We start from the raw sequence: 9,592 nt of genomic DNA, 5'->3' as shown, positions 1-9,592 counted from the left end.
CACAGCTGCCAGCAAGACCGATCGATTTGCACCATGTCTCCCCTGCTCTCGCTCTCGTCCCGGTCCCCAGCGACGTGACTCTGACTTTGGATTCTACATGTCAGCGTTTCCTGCTCTCACTTTCCTCTTGGTAGTAGTGGATGCTTCCAAACTGGTGACATTCCTATGTTGATGGTTAAGCCTTAATTCTTGTAAGATGATCATTTCCTGATTCCTCGACTGATTCTTCTTGGGATTCTGAAAAACATACATTTCCCAAGAATGGCGGAGAAGGCATTCTTGCCCAAGGGAACACTTGTATTGCGGCTGAAACAACGAGGATGAGGGGGAGAGACAGTCCGAATGAGGTGGGGGGGAGAAGTCACGCAAGAGGGAGCGTCTCATGAGCGCTTTTCAGTGAGAGCTTTATCCTTACGGCAGGAGGAGATCACTGAAAAGTTTCAAGACGGGGAATGACAAGATCAGAATTGCATTTTAGAAAGATCTCCAAGGCAGAGGTGTGGATTGGATGCGGGGGAACCTACCAGAAGGCTGAAGAAATGATGCAATGGTGGTCTGAGATGGTCCGAATTGAGTAGGGGCCACGGGGATGGGACAGGAAGGAACATGAGATCAGCCTTCGTGGTTGATTAGGTGTAGGACTTGTGGCGTCTGGAAGAGTTCTGCAGTCAGCCTCTGGTCTCATGCCCGATGACCTCCGCAGGAAGACACCCCAGGTTCTGAGTGTTTACAGACAGCAGAGATAAACACCATTTCTACTCGTAGCCACGGCCCCCCGCAAACACTCACCCAGTTATTTCCTTTTGTGGACGCTCACCCTCCCTCCTTATACAGTGTCTGTCTTAATCTTGGAGTTTCCTAAACAAAAGTCATCTTGAAAATTATGATTTTCTACCAGAATACTCAAGCATCTCCCGGAGACAACTCTGTCCCATCATGTCTATGTCAGATATAAACAGTACTTTATCTCATTCTCCAGGCAGCAGCAAGCCAAGACAAATTCCAGAATGGAATTCCAAGATGCTGGAAAGCAATAAAGAAGGTGCTATTTCATGCGACTGCCGCTAGCCTGTATGACTCTTCAGTGTTACTGAAAATGGCACCAGTTCCGCTGGGCTGACGCAGCCCCGGTGGCTTCATTTCTGCGGCTGACAGCTGAGAGTGGCCCGAGCAGCGACCAGCGTTTTCGGGAGCTCTGCCCTCTGCAGGGAGACGGCTCTCCGTGGTCTCTCACATCTCTGTACCCCTGCCAGCAGAGGCAACGTCTTCTCAAGGACGTTTGTGCTGCAGACAGCTCGGAAAATAGAGATAGCACCTCCCTTTAGAGAAAAGGGCGGTTTGTACTATCCCGTGTGATAAAGATGACTGTCTCCAAGGCCAAGGTCAGGTGTGCTTGCAGCCCGTGATAAATGATTGGGGTCCCTTAGGCACAGGGCTCCTGAGCTGTGAGGCCAGCCCCGCCTGTGCCGCGTCCACCTGAACCTGGCGGACGAGGGGAGCTGAGGGGCAAGCCTGAAGCTGCTGCTGCCGCCAGAGCCGCTGCGTCTGTGTCTCTGACCCGGGAGTCTCATGTCTTCTGGCAGCATCCACTCAGCTGGGGCAGGCTAGCAGTTAGCTAGCGAGGAGGGGAAAACCTCAGACCCTTCGGCGTCCTGAACCTCCCGCGGAGCTGACATTCTGATGGAGGAAGAAAAAAACAGGTAAGCAAGCAAAGTACTCTGAACTGCCAGGGTGACTAGAGAGAAACAGATCAGAGGCCGAAACCGACAGCGTCTCAGGGCGGCCGTACCACAGCGGGGCTGGCCTCCCAGGAGCGGGACCATTTCAGCGCCTAAGGGAGGATTTAGGCAGAAGGCATTAGGCCCCCAACCCCCCGGCGGAGGGAACCGCACGCACACCCCGAGGTCTGTCTGGGGAGCAGGAAAGAGGCCAGCAGGATTCAGGGGTGGTAGGCGAGAGAGAGCTGTGCCCTGAGATGAAGGGGGGAAGCGTCCACGGCAGGAACAGCACAGATTCTTACGCGCTGTGGGGTTTGGCTGTTTCCTAAGACTTTCAGGCAGCGAGTGAATTGGCCTGTTGATCTCCTAGACGGTCGCTGTCTGTGTGGAGCTCACAGGGGCCCAGAGAGCGCTGCAGCCAGAGAAACCTGTAGGGAGAAGGTGGAAACAACACGTTCGCGGGGTAAGGTCAACGCTGATGCCAGAGGTCAGGCCGTCAGACAGTGACGATGGGCCAGAAATGCTGGAGCTTTCAGAAATGGGCTTGACTCTTTAGAAGAAGCCCGAGGCTATAGGAAAACATCTGTGGATAGACTTTAGAGAACGAATATTTCCCCACCGACTTATTTTAGTGATGGCTCTCTCTTCACTGTTTGATTTTTCTCTTGGCAATGCTTCCAGACCCTTTCCTCTGGCCGCCCTTCCCTTCCTGATCCATCGCAGTGACCTATAAAGAAAAACTTAACTACGGTGGAGAGGCTGCTATCTAAAGGAACTTCTGACATGAGGCATTCCTTCTCCTTTGTTTTGTAAGCTTTAACAGCAGCGTTCACAGGGCGACCGCATGTGTGTTAACCAGGGCAAGACTCGCTGCCACCATGACAGACGTAAAGCGCGAGTGACCCAGGTGGACAGGCCCTCGGCTCCGTGCAGACACTCAGGCTCTGGTGGGTGGAGCTGGGGCTCTGGGAGCTGCACCGTCTGGGGCACGGGCTCCCCAGCAAAGTAGAAGAAAGAGGTGACGAAGCACCCACTTTTAATCGCCTCCGCTCAGAAAGGGCACCCGTCACTTCCACCTCGGGTCCACGGGCCTGGTTAATGACACGGCCTCGTCCGAGTGGTGAGAAGGGCTGAGAGATGCATTTGAGGAATCCGTTGCGGAGCCCTGTTCCAGCACACGGTCTGTCTACAAAACCTCAAGAAGCAAAGAGGAGAGGAAATCACGTGGAATTCGCTAAGTGCCTTCTCAGCGTCAGGCACGGAGACTTTTGTCCCCATATTCATTTTCTGTTGCTGTGTCACAGGTCATCACAGGCTTAGGGGCTTCATACAACCGCCATTCACAGACTCCCAGTCCTGCAGGGCAGACGTCCCGTGGTCCCCCTGGGAGCTGTGCTCAAGGTCTCCAAGCTGAGATGTCGGTGTTGCTCAGGCGGGCTCTTCCTGGGGCCTCTGGGAAGGATCCACCCTGAGTTCTTTCAGGTCGTTGGCTGGATCCGGGTCCTGGCAGCCGGGCACTGAGGGGTCTCTCAGCTCCTTCATCTTCAAAACCAACGGCGTACGCGGACTCCTCTTTGTGCTTTGAATCTCTGTGACTTCTCCTGCCACGAGCCAGAGAAAACTCTGATTTTATAGAGGACAAGTTACGAGATTATCAGGCCCCGGCAGGTCTCAGAGAGCTGGGCGACATCCTGCCCCCTGCTTCCCAGGCAGAGCCCTTGGGAGCAGAACAGCGGTCCGTGCAGTGGGTCAACCCTGGGCCTTTGTCACGCTCATCCGGCATGAAGGAGGAGAAGCACCTTGCCCCTGTGACCTTGAGTGCTGTGCAGCCAGCACAGCCCCCAGGACGCCGGGGCTCGTGAAGGGGAACGAAGCGTCTCACCGCACCACCTGCGTGGACCAAGGGCGAAGGCCGAGATGAGATGCGGGACATTCTAGGGGGTGCTGATGTGAGCAGGTGACAGTTTGGCCAGATGCTACCCGCCACCTGGCTCCGTGGTGGAATGTCAGCCCCCTGGAACTTGGGTGATATAAGCCACAGCCTCCGGGAAAAGAAAGGGGGAGTTTCCATCGTCCCAGCAGGATGGGATCTGGAAACAGGAACCAGGTTGATACGTAGACAAATGGAAAGCACTGTACTTCTGCACATCTTGATTTTTCCAAGGTCTGCACGAGCTCCATCGCTGGGGAGCCACCGTCCACCCTGGAGGCAAGGAGTTCCCAAGGTCATCCTGAAACGGAGCAGGACCCTACAGTCCTTCCCCCACGTCCTCTGCCTGCCGTTTGTCTGTGGGCAAATTTTGGCCAAAGAATGAGTTTAATCAGAGAAGGGAGAAGATGCACAAACAAAGGAAAGCACTCAAATGAGACCAAATAATGCTAGTTGAGTCCTTAAGCAGAGTCAAGGCCCTGTAGCTCCTTCTCAAGGAGGAACCATGTATTCTGAGCCATGTCCTGTGAGCTGTCCTGTAGGTACTGAAACCCCGCCAGGTGGGAGAAGTTAACCACACGATGACCGGACTGTAGCCGTGACAGAAGCTGCCACAGTTCCAAGAGCTGGCCTCCAAGAAATGGGGACAAAGCAAGCCTGGAACTGAAGACTAACTGTACTTAAACGATCAAGCTGACTCTGGTCAGACCACCGCGTGACCAATGTCTAGATGACCGTCAGGGCTGACCGTGCTGTTTCTGCATGGAGCCCCCTCTCTCCGTCTATAAAAGCTCTTGCCCCCTGATTGTCAGGGGGTGTGTGGAGGGGAGCTGGCCTTTGGACAGGGGTCCGCCCCTGTCCCCTTCCCCTGCCCAGTTACCGGCCTCCAAAATAAAGCAAACTCTCCTTTTCACCAGCCTTGCTGCCTTATTGGCTTTTGAGTGGTGGGCGCCCAGACCCCCCTTCAGTAACAATCCCAGTCGACAGGGCAGTCCTTCTAACAACGTTGGCCTTCTGCATCCATCACAGAGAGGAATGGGCTTTTCGTGTAAAAGGACGCATTCTTATTCAACAACTGTTTATGCATCTGCTAGCCACGGTTCTGGGCCCTGGAGAGGCTGCGAGGAACCAGCCAGACGTGGAGCTTAGAATCTGATGGGGAAAAGACTCACGGTAAATACGGAAAATGCAGAGATGTCAGGTGCGGGAGGTGCTGCCGAGGAGCTGGGGGTGCGGAAGCCTGAGTGAGAGTTCAGACAGGCGGCCGGGGCGCCGCTGAGAAGCGGACCCTTGAACGCAAGCCGAGGGAGTGGAGGGGGAGGCCGTGTGGACACCCGGGCCTGGGGGCTCCCCGGAGAGGACTCAGCAGGCGCACAGGCCCTGGGACGGTGCACACCTGCCGCTCGGGCGCGGCAGAGACCCAGGGTCTGGAGTGGGGGCGGCCCGGGGGCCCTGGGTGTGCTCAGAGGCGCTCCAGGACAGTGCTTTGCGGCCTTCAGGAGGACTTCGGCGTTTACTCTGAGCGAGAACGCGGGCTCCGCTCGACTCCAGCTTTGGAAATGCAAGAGGTGGGCGCTGGGAGAAAACCAGAAGAATTGGGGAACGGAAGCCTCCGCAGCATCCTGAGATTCTCAGAGACTTACGGGAGAATTTAAGACTCTGTGCCGAAGACGGCTGTTCCAATGTGCTGCACTATTTCACCGTTTTCCCTGCAGGAGATGATGTGATGACCAGCAACCTCCCTGCCCGTCCGCCCTCAGGCAAACGGGAACCGCCCCCTGCTGGCCGTCAGCGGGAACGCAGGCCAGGCGTTTCTCTTGAGCCCCAGCCTTGAGGGGTACCCCGCCCGGTAGGGTGGGAGGGGGGCGGGACTCTATTTCTTCCCGTCTGATCCCTTCCCCCCAGGGGCAGCAGCTCTGCAGGGCGAGGCCGGGTGATTGTCTGACCACAGGCTCCAGGCAGCGCCTCTCGCTGGCTTCTCCTCGGATCCCCGACGGCGGCGGTGGGGCGGGGCGGCTGACCTCCAGGCTCCCCTCCCGCATGGGGAGGGCGCGAGGCAGGCTTCCCCGGGCGCCCCCGGTACCCGCAGAGCTGGTGCCTTCAGGGATGGGGCTGCCCACGTTGACTTGGCGGGGGGCCCAGACCTGAGGCTGGCGGAGGGCGTCCCCTCCCTCAGGGTTTCGGCTGCCCGTTCAGGACACACGGAGCCCCTGGGAGGAGGCAGGGGCGAGGCCCAGGGTTGGCTCGGCCTGGCTCTGATCCTTCCTGTCCCCGGCTCGGTCCGGCCCGGGAACATCTGCTCGCTGGCTCCACACCCAACCTCCAGGCCATTCAGGGTTCCGGTTAAAGGGCAAAGGTGCCCTTTCTGGGTCCCGCCCAGTGCTGGCGTCCCCGGACGCCCTACCACGTGTGCCCCCCGCTGGTCGCCTCAGCCTGTGTAAGTGCAGGCCCTGTCCCTGGGCCCGGGTGCCTCTGTCGTGGTGTGCTAGGGCCTCCGTGGGAGCGTGCCCGCATTCACGCAGGGGGCAGGGGGCATCTGCGGGCTGTGCTGTGTCCACGTGTGAGTTCAGGAACACCCCTGCCTGGACTGCATAGTGTCCCCCCAAATTCCTATGCCGAAGCCCTAATCTCCAGTGTGACTGTGTGTGGACGTGGGACCTTTAAGGCAGTGATGAAGGTTGAATGAGGTCATAAGGGTGGCCTGGTGTTCTCGTGAGAAGAGGCACGGATGCCGGGGGGGGGGACACCTGCACGGGGAAAAGGCCGTGAGAGACACAGCAAGAAGGCAGCGGTCTGCAAGCCCAGGAGGGAGCCTGCTGCAGACATCAACACTTGACCTTGGATTTCCAGCCTGCAGTAACTGACAAAAGAATGTCCCCAGTTCAAGCCTCCCAGTCCAGGGTGTTTTGTCCCGGCAGCCCGAACAGACTAACACAATTCCCCCGTGCTTTTCTGATGGGATGTCAAACAATGGGAAGCGAGAGAGACGGTCTATTCTAAGACACTGTCACTCAGAGTGAGGCAGAGAGGCTGGGATGGGAGGGGAAAGCAGGAAACAGGACGGGAGCAAAAGCTGACTGATGTCAGGCTCCCCCAGGACCTCCATCCTGTGGGTTGCATCCTGCTTCCTTTTCCTAATTGTCATCAGGAGACTGCAGCGGGGCCCAGTGACCCTCCGTGGCCTCCCGTTTGCCAAGAGAAGACTCCTCCCAGCCGGAGCATATGCAGCTAACTCCCCTGCAGCTGGAGCTCTCCCCCGGCCCAGGCAAGCATTTGTGGGTGAGCACGTACTTTCCCCTTGGAGGTGAAAACGCTGGCATCCCAGGCAGGCCTGTCTGTGTTAAGCCGGGACTAGAGGCACAAATAGCTCCCTGCATTGTTCAGCTACCGCAGAGATCCATGTGCCCTTTAAAAATAGCAGCGCTGTGCTAGAAAATGTTCAAGAGAAGACACGCTGCGCGTGTGTGTGTCTGCCACGCCCTCTTCTATCTTCGTTCTGATACAAAATTAGAGCCTTGCGGAAGGGAAAGGGGAAGGAAGATGATTAACACACAGCCATGCCCACGCTTTTACCCCGTCACCTCTTTTCAGACGGATACCCACACCCTGCCCAGAGACAGTGCTTTAGCAAGAACGCGCCTCCTCTAAACCACTAGGAGGCATCCATAAAGGAATCTGTCTGAAAATAAATGAGTAGACTTAAAACTCAGCCTTCCTGGTTGAGATCAGTTGAAAAAAGCTACACTGGGTCTGAGGGAGAAAGAGGGAGAGTAGAGAGATTTCACTAATGGACAGGAAATGCTTTTCAAGGCAAAATCTCTCTCCTCCAAGCTACCTTGAAGCCCCGAAGCTACCTTCTTAGATGGGAACAGAACAGGGTGAGGGTGATGCTGGGGCCTGGAGCTGGGTCAACACCCTCACCCCAACAGACACGCACGCACACGCACACACACACACACAGACACACACACTGCTCTGCAGGCCTGCTCAGGGCCACTGCGTAACCAGCACAAGGGTGTGGACTCAACGTGAAAGAGGTCCGCAGGCACTCGGACCCTTGTTAGCAAAAATAGTGGTGCTTGGAAGCGACAGCTGGGATGGTTGGAATTGTACCGAGAAATTCCAAGAGGGCTGGACGCTTCTAGGGGAGGCTGTGAGTTGAGATGGGGACAGATGTCCCATCGAGGGCGAGAAAAATGTTTCAAGAACCCTGTCACTCCCAGCCATCAGCTCCAGGTTCTAAACTGAGAAAACTGCTCTCTGTCTCAGAGAAAGAAAGGAGGAGTCCAGTCACGAACACTATATGCAGGAGGCGGCTGCCATCTCCCCTACGAGGGCCTTGAGACCTTTGACGGAGGAGTCAAGCGCCCTCATCCCTAACTGCTGTAGGCAGCGCTGCCCTGCTCTCAGAAGCGGGTTTTCCTGACGCCTCCGGGGGCTCCAAAAGCCAGCTGTTTCTGCTTGCATCCCTCCTGCAAACAGACACTATACCTAAGGCTCGAGGTTAAGGGTCAGTTCCTGCATTTGTTCTGCTGATATTTTTGCCGTTTCCTCGCCGCCATTCACTGCTTCCTGCCGCTTCCTCCCTTGCGCTCTCTAAGCCGAGAGTCCGTTACCGGGCCCTTGCTGCAACCGTCGACGAGATCCCGGCTTAGGAAGTGCGCAGAGGCTCCCATCCGATCTCCGCAATCACCCTCCAGAAGGAGAGCCTATGAGCTCCAGTTTACAGAGGAGGGAACGTGGGCCCAGAGAGGGGCCTACCCTGACCGAGGCTGCAAGGCTAACGCACGTTCAGGTCAAGACCGGAGCTCTGTCTCCTCTAAGCCTGCTCCCAGCCTCTCCAGGCCTGCCCAGGGCCCCGGGACGGAGCGGGGACGGCTCTGGCAGGGCGTCCTGAAGGGGCGCCGTGAGCCCCAGCGGGGCCGCGCTGCCAGATTTCCACCCCTTGTCTCCTGGGTTTCCGAGCCAGCGCCCGCCGACCCGCCCGGGGCTGCGGGGCCACGGCAGGCCCAGGACCCCGCTTTTCTGGGCACGTGACACTCACCACCACCACCAACGGCGAGACTCTGGTGAATCGAGCTGTAACCCTTCCTACAGGAAGATCAGGGGCCCAAACCCAGTCACAAAGGTGAAGGCGGCCCCAGAGAGAAGGGGATGGCAACTTCTAACAAGATCAGACAGAAAGACAGCTCTGTATGTTTTTTTAAAAAACTCAGCAGAAACCGCCAGCTCCCAGGTGGGAAGAAACGGTCTGGAGCCAGCCCGAGTCCGGGACACACTCGTCGCGACCTCGCCGGCCCCTCCCTCCACAGCCTGGTCCCTCCAGCCACTGGGGGTCACAGGCCCTGAGTGCAGAGTCCGGCAGCCACCCAGGCCAGCGCCCGGGGCCAAATAGGAGAAGGAATCCAGGTCGAGGCTGGGCTTTGAGCAGAGTTGACGGATTAATCTTTGTAGCAAGCGCTGTCTCCAATGCACCCACATCCTTTAACACTCAGCTCCCAGAGCACACGATCTCCCCCAAACAGAGGTCGGTTTGCAGACTTCCTTTGCCCTCAGTTTATTCCCCAATCTCGCGCACCAGCTTCTAAGGATCGGTGAAAAATAGTTCGGGTGACTTCCCTGAGCAGCTCGGAGAGGAGTTAAGCCCGGGAGGGAGCCCAGGGACCCGCGGGACTCCTGTCACAATTAGGTCCCGTGGGGACACGTTGATTTCTGCGATCGGGTTGCAGGTTAGGGCCTGATGCAGCCACAGGCTCGGAGAGTTAGGGATTGAAACCGCAAGCCATCATGGACCGGAACAGGCCGCTCAGCTCCACGGGGATCAAGCTTGGAAAAGACAGTGACAGTTTCAAGACCTGGAGCTGGCACCCTCAAGGTTCTGGAAGAGGAAAGGGAAAAGAGAGAAGTGTGTGCGGGGTGAGAGGGGGAGAGGAGGAGAGAGGCT

General features: G+C 57.2%; 1 long non-coding RNA gene across 12 annotated transcripts in view; it reads left to right on the top strand.

The window, feature by feature from the left end:
- Nucleotides 1-248: 248 nt before the first annotated feature.
- The window catches only part of LOC114485539 (uncharacterized), a 24,443-nt gene continuing 15,099 nt past the window's right edge, over nt 249-9,592 (top strand). For 5 of the 12 annotated variants that reach the window (XR_008616882.1, XR_008616887.1, XR_008616889.1 and 2 more), the window contains exons 1-2: nt 5,779-6,927; nt 7,918-9,564. This is a non-coding gene — a long non-coding RNA (uncharacterized lncRNA). Of the gene's footprint in view, nt 1,701-2,399; nt 6,928-7,917; nt 9,565-9,592 lie in introns of those variants that run through there. The other 7 variants (XR_008616890.1, XR_008616888.1, XR_008616883.1 and 4 more) reach the window with 7 other exon arrangements.

Source organism: Physeter macrocephalus, unplaced genomic scaffold (genome assembly GCF_002837175.3).
Source record: "Physeter macrocephalus isolate SW-GA unplaced genomic scaffold, ASM283717v5 random_1334, whole genome shotgun sequence".
NCBI classification, from domain to species: Eukaryota; Metazoa; Chordata; class Mammalia; order Artiodactyla; family Physeteridae; genus Physeter; species Physeter macrocephalus.
The sequence above is the reverse complement of the archived record's forward strand: the minus strand, read 5'-3'. Positions and strand labels throughout refer to the sequence as shown.